Source organism: Sphaerodactylus townsendi, linkage group LG03, assembly GCF_021028975.2.
Source record: "Sphaerodactylus townsendi isolate TG3544 linkage group LG03, MPM_Stown_v2.3, whole genome shotgun sequence".
NCBI lineage: Eukaryota > Metazoa > Chordata > Lepidosauria > Squamata > Sphaerodactylidae > Sphaerodactylus > Sphaerodactylus townsendi.
Genome location: NC_059427.1, coordinates 109,933,747 through 109,945,714, shown reverse-complemented (window position 1 = coordinate 109,945,714; position 11,968 = coordinate 109,933,747).

The window sequence follows — 11,968 nt, the reverse complement described above, 5'->3', positions numbered from 1 at the left end:
GTGGTTTGTAAACATTACCACCTCTGCCTCCAACTAAGAGTTTTCGCTGAGAGTTCTAGATGGGATCAAGTGACTGACCCAACACTTACCCAACAGAGGTTTCCATGTGGGAGTGGGGATTAGCTGTTACTATGGCCCTCCAGATGTTCATAGACTACAATTCCCATGAGCCCTACCAGTTGGCCATGCTGGCAGGGGCTGATGGGAATTGTAGTCCATGAACATCTGGAGGGCCATAGTTTGAAGACTCCTGATGTGGAGGAATGGGGAATCGAACATGGTTCTCTAGATTACAGTCTACCACTCTTAACCATTACACCACACTGGCCATCAGTGACTGCTACTACCCAACTGTTTTTTGTTTTGTTTTTTTAAAAAACCTCCATGCAGTTTAAAGGATGTGGGGAATGAGGGTTGGCCTCCTAGAGCTCATGCTTGATAACTGTATATATTTATAAAATCCATTAACCTTTAAGGAAGAAAACCCCTTTGCATTTAAAAGGATTGTAGGAGTGAGCAGTGGAGGAACTGGCCCCAAACACAGGGCCCACACTAGTACTGTTGTCACCCTTTTTGTTGCCACCACGGCCAGGCAGCAAGGCAAGATGGAGAGAGGACAAGCCACGGCAGCACAGCGGTGCCCACCCTTTCCATAAATCATTGTGAAGGCACAGCACAGTAGTGCCTGCAGTTCTTATCCACCCCCTCCATCCAACCCACAATGACGTGTCAAGGCAAGGCAGGGTGCCAGTGAACAGAAGTGGAGTGTCAGCACCTGTCCTGCTTGCCCTTCCCTACACCAGAGCAGGAAGCTACTGCCCACCCCCATCCTCTACCAAGGAAGTGAGGGAAGGAGAAGGAAGCTGGGCCATCTCTGCCCTCTCCCCCCCCCCCAGTTGTGTAGCTGCAATGGGGACATCCAGGGTAGCTTGTTCCAGGCGCCACCATTGCAGTCATATGGGGAGGTGGGGCCAGGGGCGTTTCAGGGGCGGGGAGAGCACAGTTCCCCCTCCCTTCGTCACTGCTCCCCCCACACAGGGAGGGAGGAAAATATCAGGATGTACATGTCCACTATGGTTCAGGGCTGTCTTCTGGGCTGCCGCTTGCCACAGCACACCAGGATACAGAGGGTGTTGGGCATAGAGCTGGTTGTCACCCAGCTTCCTCTGGCACCAAAGGCTATCAGCCGTGGCTGCCTAGCTGATGTAAATTGGGCCTGGCTTACAATGAAGATTTGGAACAGAGACGAGACACAGCCTTAGGGCTGCCAGCTCTGAGCTCAGAATTACCTGAAGATTTTGAGCCTGAGGAGGTGCCTGAGGTGGTGCCTGAGGAGGGCAGAATTTTAGGAGCAGAGGGATATAGCAGGCTCCTTCTGCCTCACAGTGGGAGGCGAGGAGGGGGGAGAGCATGGAAGGAAATGTGTAAAAAAAGCACAGATACACAGAGCCCTTGCAGCAATCATGGGCAGGGAGCAGGGACACAGCCTTTGGACAGGATATAGAACAGTTAGGATGTGGGGGAGAGCAGCAAGAAACAGACAGTTAAATGGAAAGCTTGAGAGGTTTTTTCTGCTCTGCTCTGCAAACTATCAATAAACCAGTGGTGGCAGTGGAGGCTGCAAAAAATGAATGGAAGGCAAAACAAAAAGAAAGGGAACGTCCCCTTTTACCACATTGCAAGCTCTCCCATGTATATGGGAGAGCAAAAGTTGGCTTTGGCAGATATGCATAATGAAAATCCCACGGGAGAGGGAACAAAACACACACACACACACACACATATACAGGGGGGAAAGGATGGTGCAAACAGAAAAAGCAAAGATTGCGGATCAACTGCTTCTCAATGGCATGGTAGGTAGTACATGCATAAAGGGCCTAAGATTCTCATTTGGTGGGTACAGAATTGTGGTATTCCCACAGTTATGGAATAACCTCCCCAAGGAGGTGTGCCTGGCCCCCTTACTGTTGATCTTCTGGAGGTTGCTGATGACAGTTTTATTTAGGACTGTATTGAAATCCATTTAGCTTGTAGTATTGAGAGACCTATTTGAAATTTTTTAACTATTGTTTTTTATGGGTTTTATAACTAATGTTTTAATTGTGTTTTTATAAGATTTTATGTATATTGCAACCCACTTTCAGTTCCACAAGGGAGAAAGGCAACTAATAAATGCTTTAAATAAATAAAATTAAAAAATAATAATTTTAACCCCACCCACAACAGTCTCAAGTTGTTCCCATAAAGCCAATAATAAGTGAAACAATCTGAACAAACAGAATGAACAAAATAGAGATACAGGGTAGGATGGCCAATCTCAGTGGTCAAGATTATTCTGCCCAAGCTTCCCTCGTCACTACTGATTACTGGTGAAATTTCACAAGTTGATTCATGAGTCTCTTTGTCCTGTGAAGAGAAGACAGCACTGCCTGTGAGGGGAAGGCAGCACTGCTGTGGTTGGCATTGGCTTCGATAGTTCTGGAACAGTTGCAGGGTTGGGAGATTCGGGATAATTCACAGCACCATCATGGGACTCTGATCCAGTTGAGACTATGACGACTGTGTGAAAATTCCCCTCAGGTACATTATTTCCTCCACTAGTCGCCTCAGCATTTAGGAACTTAGTGCTGCAAGAGGATCTAGGCTTTCCTGACTCTTGATGCAAGATAGAAGATGGTCTTCAATGCATTTCACAACCATTCCATTCACTTGGACTGTGTAAGAAAGTGGTCCAGTTTGTGATGATGGTAACCCCATCATTCACTGAATCCTCCAAAGTCCTTGACCCGCACAAGGTATCCTGGATATAAGGTCCATGTAGGGTGCCACCTCTCATCTCCTGACCCATTCACTGATTTTGGTGTAATAGCAAAGACCACATTACAAACTGCACATTCTTTGAGGATATCAGATACTGTGTGTTCCTTCCTGTTTGATGGATTTGGGGCTTTCAAGATAAGTCTGACATCAAAACTTGCCATGTGTGTCACTGCTGACAAAGTAAGATTAGATGAAAGAGGCTGTGAAACCAGTGAAGCAGAACTCTTCCTAGAAATTGACTTACTTCTCATTTTCTCAATAAAAAGCAATTTTAATTTCTTAGACAGCCTGGTCCAAAAATTGTATTCCATCAGTGTCAATGATCCCTATCTTTTATTATTATTATTGTAGATTTCACAGCTGCCAGTTCTTTAGCTGGTTGTTGGCCTTCATTACAATTCGAGCCTTACCCAGAGGCCGAGGAAGTTGTAATGTATCGGCATAGTATTTGTGCGGATCCCAGCAGGGCTGCCTTCTGAATTTGACAGATGTTAATTTTGTCAATTCAAAGATGTTTCAAGTGCTGCCCTAGTGTTTTTGGGATGGCGCCCAGCGTGCCGATTACCACTGGGACGACCTCATCATCATCATCATCATTATCATCATCATCATCATCATCATCATACACATAACAACACAGCACAAGTGTCCGGAATTCATCTCTGAGATATCGAGTCCTGTCCCAAGGACCTAGGATATTAGAGGTATTTAGCTAGTAGAATGTAGTAGTACCAGTTACTAGAAGTGCTGCTTTTTGCAAGCATGTGGACCTGATGTTCTGTCCAAGTTCAGGCTTCTCTCAGATGCTTTTCAAGGTTTCTTGGAAGTTCCTCCCTAGAACACCGAACTACTATTAGGGATTACTTTCGTTGTTTACTTTTTATCGGCCAGTTGGTAACTGTCGACAACTTCAAATTTGTATGGGTCCTTGTATTTTCATGCATCTTTTTCCAGCTCTTTGTCCTCTATCCTGCTGTCAACTGGCACTGCAACATTGGGCCCCTCCGCACTGTAGGATTCGACCTTAGTTCGACGTAGGTCCGACCCAGGTACTCCGCACTTTAGCCGTAGCATTCGATTCGTGTCTGACTCTGCTCCCCCCCTCTCACCATCAAATTTTCGAGCTTGACTGGGAGGCGCAACTTCCTGGCGAACTCGGGTTGCACTCAAGCCGAAGCTGGCGGCGTGCAGAGTGCGGAATCTCCCTCTGCCAGCCAATCACAGTACAGTATTTCGGCAATGCGCAGAACGGGAGAGAACCTCGTGGCAGCAGCGAGAAGCGCGCCTTTAAAAAATCCTCCTACATAGCTCCTAAGTCGGTAAACCAAAAAAAAGGGATGCGCACTCACGTTTCCCGCCATAGAATGGCAGCCAATCAGGAATGAGGAGCGGAAGACACGAGGAGGTAATCCCGCCCTCTGAACTCGGCTTCGGAGTCATGAGCCAGCTGCTGTGCGGAGTAACAGAGGAGTCGAGCTCAGGTAACAATTTCCGAAGACACGAGTCGAACCCTAGCTGCCTCTGCTGTGTGGAGGGGCCCATCTATGATCCAAGCATGTTGTTTTTCTACCACTGTTATGCCTGGGGTGTTATGTGCCGGGTGTTTGTCTGTCTTTATTCTAAAGTCCCAGAGTATTTTTGCTTCTTCATTTTCTGTGGTCTTCTCTGACTTGTGCTCGTGCCAGGTCTTGCTACAGGGCAGGCCATACTTTTTGCAAAGGTTCCAGTGCACCATTGCTGCTAGCCTATTGTGACATTCAAGATAGTCAGTTTGGGCTATTTTCTTGCAACAGCAGATGATGTGCTCCACAGTTTCGAAATACATTCTCTTTGCAGAGGTGGCACTCTTGGGTCATTGGAGGACTTTTCAATTCGTGTCTTTATTGCATTTGTTCGTAATGCTTGCTCCTGGGCAGCAAAAATCAGGCCTTCCAGTTTCCTTTGTTTAGAGTTTCCCTTCTGAAGCCACTCCCATGTTTTCGGCTGTCAATCTTCCCTTCAATGAATTTCTTAAAGAAAGTAACTGCGCCATGGAGTGGCTTGTTTAGCCACTGCTCCTTTCGTGTTGTAAACTTGTTGGACTCTATACTCTTCTTTTTGATTTCTTTTTGGCTTTCAGCATCTCAAGCCTTGTGGACTTCTTTTCAATGCTGGCTCCTAGACTTTCTTGGATGTATTCTTTCAGGCCTCTTTTCTCTCTTCTCTACTGATTGCTTGACTTTAGGAGCAGACCTCTTCCTTCTTCTGCTGACCTTTGCTAGGTAGAGTCACTGTCTACATCACTTCTTAGCAAGATTATGCAGTAACCTCAATTTTATGGTTCACATAATTTTCCTTGTTTTCTGTATCAAAGGTGTCGAAAGAGATTCAAGCTTGTGTCCAGTTAATTATGCCAGCAGTGCTAGCATACCAGAGGCACCGCCAAGTATTAGTATTGCCCTTTTATTGTGTTTCCCTCCATTTTAGCTTTGATTTCAAAAATGTTTCTTTACCCACTTCTAAGATATTCCTTCCTAATTTAATGCTTTTGACTTTCTGCATAACTTGATGATTTCCTCTCGCTTGCAGTATCCTCCAAGTATTTTGTAGCTTTTCCATTCACTGGTGAAACTCTTTATTTCTATGGCATTTGTGCATATTCACACCTTCGCATGTTATAGCAAAGTTTTACCTTTGTATTGAGGTTTCCAAAGTTGCACCCATTCTAACCGAGTCCAAAATCCATTACAATGTCGGTGCTAAAGACTCACTGTGTTCAGTGAAAGTGACTCAATCTCTAACGCTTTGATTTTCCAGATCCAGCTTTAGGGTCATCCATGTATAGGAAGGTGTGAAATTTTTTTGAATTGAGAGTTTCTTGCTTGTCTGATATCCTTGACCTGTTTTCTTCAGAATTACAGAGAGCGGAATCCATTGCAATGATGAAGCAAGAGTAGTGGCGGGTGGGGGACAGGGAGTCTCCTTGGAATATTCCTCTTCAGATGTTGACTTCCCCTATTCCTGCTCCATTGACTATTAATTCTGTTTTCCAAGTGTGCATTGCATTCTTGACCCATTTCTTGATGTTTTCACTGACTCCAATCATCTCCAGGCAATGTAGTATCCAGCTGTGTGGCAGTGAGTCGAATGCTTTCCTGTAATCAATCCAAGTTATAACAACAACAACAACAACAACAACAATACTAATAATAATACAAAATACACGGCAGCCAGGTATCACTGTCGGTGTTAGTCTATATCACCATCGAGCCCCAGCCAGGGGCCTAGGATGTTGTGACGTATCGGCGAAGGATGTTTGTGGAGCCCAGCAGCGCGGCTTTTTGAAGCTGAAAGATGTTGATTTTGTCGATGTTAATTTGTTTCAAGTGCTGCCCTGGGTCTTTGGGGACAGCACCCAGCACACCGATGACCACTGGCACCACTGCTGCTGGTTTGTGCCAAAGGCACTGGATCTCGATCTTTAGATTCAGGTATTTTGCGATCTTTTCATGTTGTTTTTCGTTGACCCTACTGTCATTTCTAAGGTATCAATACGATACTCAATGATCCCACACCTTTTCACTGGTCTCGACGACTGACAATGTCCAGATTATTGATGTTGTGCTGCACCTTGCAAGGACTTTGTCTGTTTGTATGCGAAAGTCCCTACAGTATCTTGGCTTGCTTGATTTTTTGAGGACTTTTTCAGTTTTGATGATTTCCCACCAGTTGTTGGAGAGGTGGAAAGCTTCATAATTTTGCCGCAAATGTTCAGTGGACCATTTTGGCCCACACTGTTATTGGCCCGGAGCTTGTAGTCAGTCTGCCTGACAATACTTTTTGCAGGAGCCTGACTACATGGGTTCCCCCAGTTTCCACATCCACTTCTTGGCAGAGTCTCCATTTGGGATCAGTTGAAGTTTTGTCGATTTTCGCTTTGATTTACCATTTTGATTCTGCCGTATCGCCAGTTCTTGAGAGGTGAGAATTAGGCCTTCCATCTCTTTCTTTAGCGTCCCTGATGTTAACCATCCCCATGTTTTGGTGTCATCCACTTTTCCTTTGATCTTTTCCAAAAATTGGCCACGCAGTGCCTTGTTTTGCCAACTTTCTGTCCTTTCTTTCAACACTTTCTGACGATATTCTCTCTTCGTGATGTCAACTTTCAGCAGTTTTTTATTGTTCACTACGCAGTGGCGTAGGAGGTTAAGAGCTCATGTATCTAATCTGGAGGAACTGGGTTTGATTCTCCGCTCTGCCGCCTGAGCTGTGGAGGCTTATCTGGGGAATTCAGATTAGCCTGTACACTCCCACACATGCCAGCTGGGTGACCTTGGGCTAGTCACAGCTTCTAGGAGCTCTCTTAGCCCCACCCACCTCACAGGGTGTTTGTTGTGAGGGGGGAAGGGCAAGGAGATTGTAAGCCCCTTTGAGTCTCCTGCAGGAGAGAAAGGGGGGATATAAATCCAAACTCCTCCTCTTCACTTCTTCTTCTGCTATACTACTTCCTTCTTCTTCTTCTTCTTACTTCTTCTTCTTCTTCTTCTTCTTCTTCTCTTCTTCAAAGTTTCCATTTGTTCACTGTTTTTTATTTGGTGAAGCAGAAGTTGCATGCTTTCTTAACTTCTTGACAGTTGTTTTGCCTTGTAAAAGTCTGCCACCGGATTTGTGTGGCTGGTACAGCCGGTGAATATCACTACGCGGATGTAGCGCATAGTAAATTGTCAGGAGTTTCCTCGTTTTTTGATCCAATTCATCCAAATCAGCCAGAGTCCAGTTTACAATGCCAGCCGTGTATCTGATGCCTGGAATCACCCATGTATTTATCGACTTTATTGTGTTTCCGCCATTCAGTTTATTAGTATTAGTATTGTTTTTATTTTTTTCAACATAGTGAAGGAATAATACAGAAAAAAGAGAGGGGGAAACAATAAAAACAGTAGATGGGTCTATATAAATAATTTGTTAAACTAAAATAAATTGATTATAATTCCAAATAGGAGAGAGAAGCTTGAAGCATTGGAATACCAACCTCTACAAATTATCATATTCATATAAATTATTCATTTAAAATTATAAAATTATAGCTTCCAAACATATGCTGTACTCCTGTCAGAGGAAGGAGGCACTGGAGATGTATGGAGTGGATCGCACATAATGGAGAAAGAGCTAGAAGTCCTGCCCCTTGCTTCTCTACTTCACTCCTCCTGCCGTTTTTCTGTTCTGGTTCTCTTCTCCATAAGCTGCTTTTGTTTTTCTTCCTTTAAAAATGCCTTGTCAGTTTTTAGGGATGAACATTTCCATGCAGCATGCTGTCAGTTCCTGAAAAATCACACTCTTTGAAACCACCAATGATATTGTGAAAACGTTTAAACTTTTCCCCTTTCCTCGACATTGCACTTCTTTGGCTGAAGCCAGAAATGAGGTGCCCAATATTTTATTATCCGATATCATGCCAACAGAGAGAGTTCCAAGTAACTTTATTTGCAAATAGAGGGGAGCCGTGGACAGACTCTGCTTGTTACATACGCAGCATTTTTAATCCCTTTCCCCGAATCTGCCACACTCTCTCCATTCTCCCATTGGCTAAGGATACTTGGAGTTACATTTTTCCAGTACCCTCTTACATACTACTCCTTGATAGTAGTATACCCCACACCCTCACCCGTACAGTATGTGCATTAAAATGAAGGTTGTCGTCAAAGCAGGAGGAGAAGTTAATATGCATTAGCTCATTAAACATGCTCAGTTAACACTACTTGCATAATTTTTGCCCTTTCGTCCACATATTCAACTCTAACTAGCTTTGCAGGTTCTCATCTTATCCAGTCCTACCTAACCACAAACATCCTCATGACTCATCTTCTCGCTGCTAGTAGAAAACACCTTATTATTTATTACAAAAGGAGCTTTTAAGAGCTGAAAATGGTTACAGAAGGTCTATTTTCAGGGTATACATACACATTTCTTTTCTCCTACCATCACCTATGGTTAGGGTTGCCAGCTGGCCTAGAGAAGAGTATGTCCCTTTAACAGAGGCCTAATGGGTTGCTATTTGCCTCCATGTCATGAAAACCTTCAACTATTCATTTGTACACATTTAGCCTTCATTAAAGGTGTAATACATTTTTCCCCAGGCTGTTTGACAGCCAAATGTCTGGCTGAATGGATTTCACATATTTCCTCAAACAAACAAACAAACAAACAAATATTTACCAGAAGAAAATTGGGATCAGTATATACACCACAACTGAAATAACTGCTTCAAACCTCTGTCAGCACTCTAGAAAAGTTATTGTCTATCTCCAGCTGACTGCTAGCACAGTAGTTCTGCTGATCAGAAAATGTCTGCAGCTTCACAGGAAAAGACACAAGCAGCCAGTGGGAGATCTGAGATGATAATATACTGTATTCCTCTTTAAAGAGCAACCCCACACAGCTAGCACTGGGGGAGGTAATGTTTAACCTTTCCTCCCTTGAAGCTGCAATTTGCACGGTCTGACATGAATCCATCTCTCAGATACACCCCAGCTGAAGTGAGCTCCTCAGAGGAGAAATATAGGTGCATCATCTATACCAGTCATTTCCTCACTAGAAAACCATTTGCAGCCAGAAAGGGGTGATCTACAATGCTATTCTAAGCAAAGTGACACTCTGTTGGAGCCAATTGACTTCAATCAACTGAAAAGGGTATAAACACTGCTTTGGGTAACGTTCTGTTCCCCAAGTAAAACAGTCTTAGGTGCCCTGTACTCGGCCAGAACAGAGTGGGAGACTCACAAGCAAGGTGTATCAGTTCGGGAAAAGAAGGTTTATTGCTAGAAGAATTGAGACCCTAACTCCTCCCAGGGTCTGACTAAAATAAAATACTTGCTTGACTAGAACAACTTGAAGCTTGAGACTTTAATTCTTTCCTGACTCCTTCCAGGAAGGTCCACTTTGTATGGGCTTCCTGTTAGTTCCTTCAGTGTCCTTTATCTGGATTCTACTTTTTGTTAACACCTTAACTTTTATACTCCTTGGACTATACACCATAGACTATACACCATAGATGTAAGAGATATTGCAGCCTTCCAACTCCACTGGCTTCTTAGCCTAAATTAAACAAACAGGGGCACTGTATTGTCGAAGGCTTTCACGGCCGGATCACTGGGGTACTGTGTGGTTTCTGGGCTGTATGGCTGTGTTCTAGCAGCATTCTCTCCTGACGTTTTGCCTACATCTGTGGCTGGCATCTTCAGAAGATCCTCTGAAGATGCCAGCCACAGATGCAGGCGAAACATCAGGAGAGAATGCTGCTAGAACACGGCCATACAGCCCGGAAACCACACAGCACCCCAAACAGGGGCACTATTGGGTAATGAAAGGAAGACTGCCTCTAGGGGGATTCTTAAAGGGATAGGGTCTAACGACAGTTCCCTCCCTTAGAACACTATACAAAGGAACTAAACCCATATAGGGACAACTATAGGGACAACTGAAACTTACTGAAAAATAGTAAGAGCTTCTCTGGAGGCATGACAGGTAGCACCATTTAGCCCAAAAAGGGACAATGCTGTGAGTTTCAAAAGCCAGTACACAGGATCCTGATTCAAACCAGGACTGTGCTGTTTTCCTGATCTGAAACATGGGCCAATACTTTTTCCTTCTTTTAAAGCCCAAACACTAGAATTAAAAAATTTTTACTAAGTCCTGCACACAAAGTTTTTACACTATGGCACTTTGTGACTTACTGTTTGTAGTGAAGCTGCTGGCTCTGCAGTGGGATTTTGTCACATTTCTCATTTCACATGCAAGAAAGTGCACCACTGATTGCTCCAAGGCCACCATTTGCCTGCCCCATGCTTCTGGAGGATCTTTGCCACCTTTTCTTCTTTTTTTGCCAAGGGTGGCTTCTGTGATAGACTGAGCTCCTACAATAGACCGAGAATTCAATTAAAAATGAGAGAGAGGAAGAAGCCCCATTGATGTCCAGGGCATGCCAGCTGAAAAGTGGGGCAGGACTGCTCCTGCATGGTGGGAGAAGGCAGGGAGGAGAAGAGAACTCATAGCAACCCAAATGCACACTGGCCTGATACGCTATCCCTGCACAGGCAGGGAAAATGTTGCACTTTGCCTGCTTGTAGGAACTGTGGGGCTTCTCTGATCTGCAGTGTAGTGAATTTGGGAGGGGGGAAAAGCATGTGCACTACCAAAAATCTGCCCCAAAGGAAATTTAGGCTCACTGTGGGACAGACAAAAGTGCACAAATGGCCTACAATTCCAGTTTCCTCTGACATGGTTTTTTCCTGCTTGGATCAAAAATTCAGTCATCTATTTTCTTAACCATACTAATAAAACGGGATATATCTATACACACACACACTAGCAGGGTACCTGTGCTTCACTATGGGGAGTGGGAAAAGCGGAACACAGAAATGCAAATACTCCACCTGTAAGAAATGCAAAGAACTCCACCCATAAGACGGTTGTGGCCAGTAATATCTTGGAGCATCCTATTTAGGGCCTCGAAACTCATGTGTGAGCCATGGTGCAGTCATGGTGCTGGGGTCCCGCCATGAGGCTTCCTATCCTGTGATCACAGTGTCTGTATGAAGTTGTTGAGTCACCCTGTAGCGGGTGCAGCAGAAGGAACGGGTTGCTATGCGTTGAGGAGCGTGGTGTTGGATAGTAGGGCACCCGTGGTTTGGTACGTGTTGGTGAGCGCGGCGTCTCTGTGAACTTCGAGGTGACAGTCAGCATACTTCTGTACAGGGTGGTTGTTAACTGCGGGGTGACATGCAGAATATTTCCTCACAGCCTACCTGTGGAGTGACGGGGTGGGTTTTGCATATGTTGCAGCAGCTTCCTGGCGCTGTCTGTGTGTAATGCGTGTAATGCAATGGGTAAGTGTGTATGTAAGGCATGTTCTCTCTTTAGCAGTTTCAGCAGAAGGAACAGGTTCCTGTGTGCTGAGGAGCGCGGTGTTAGACAGGGCCCCTGTGATAGTGGATAGTGGACTTGGAGCACCAACGTGGCTGTCACTGAAAAGTCCTGTGACATGAAGCTGTACATGTAAACACGGAATACCAATCACTGTTAGAGTGAGTGACTCATCAAAGGAACTGGGAAGCTGTTCTATTAGTGGGTATTCTCAGTGGGTTGTTCCATTCCATTCTCTTACCCGGGA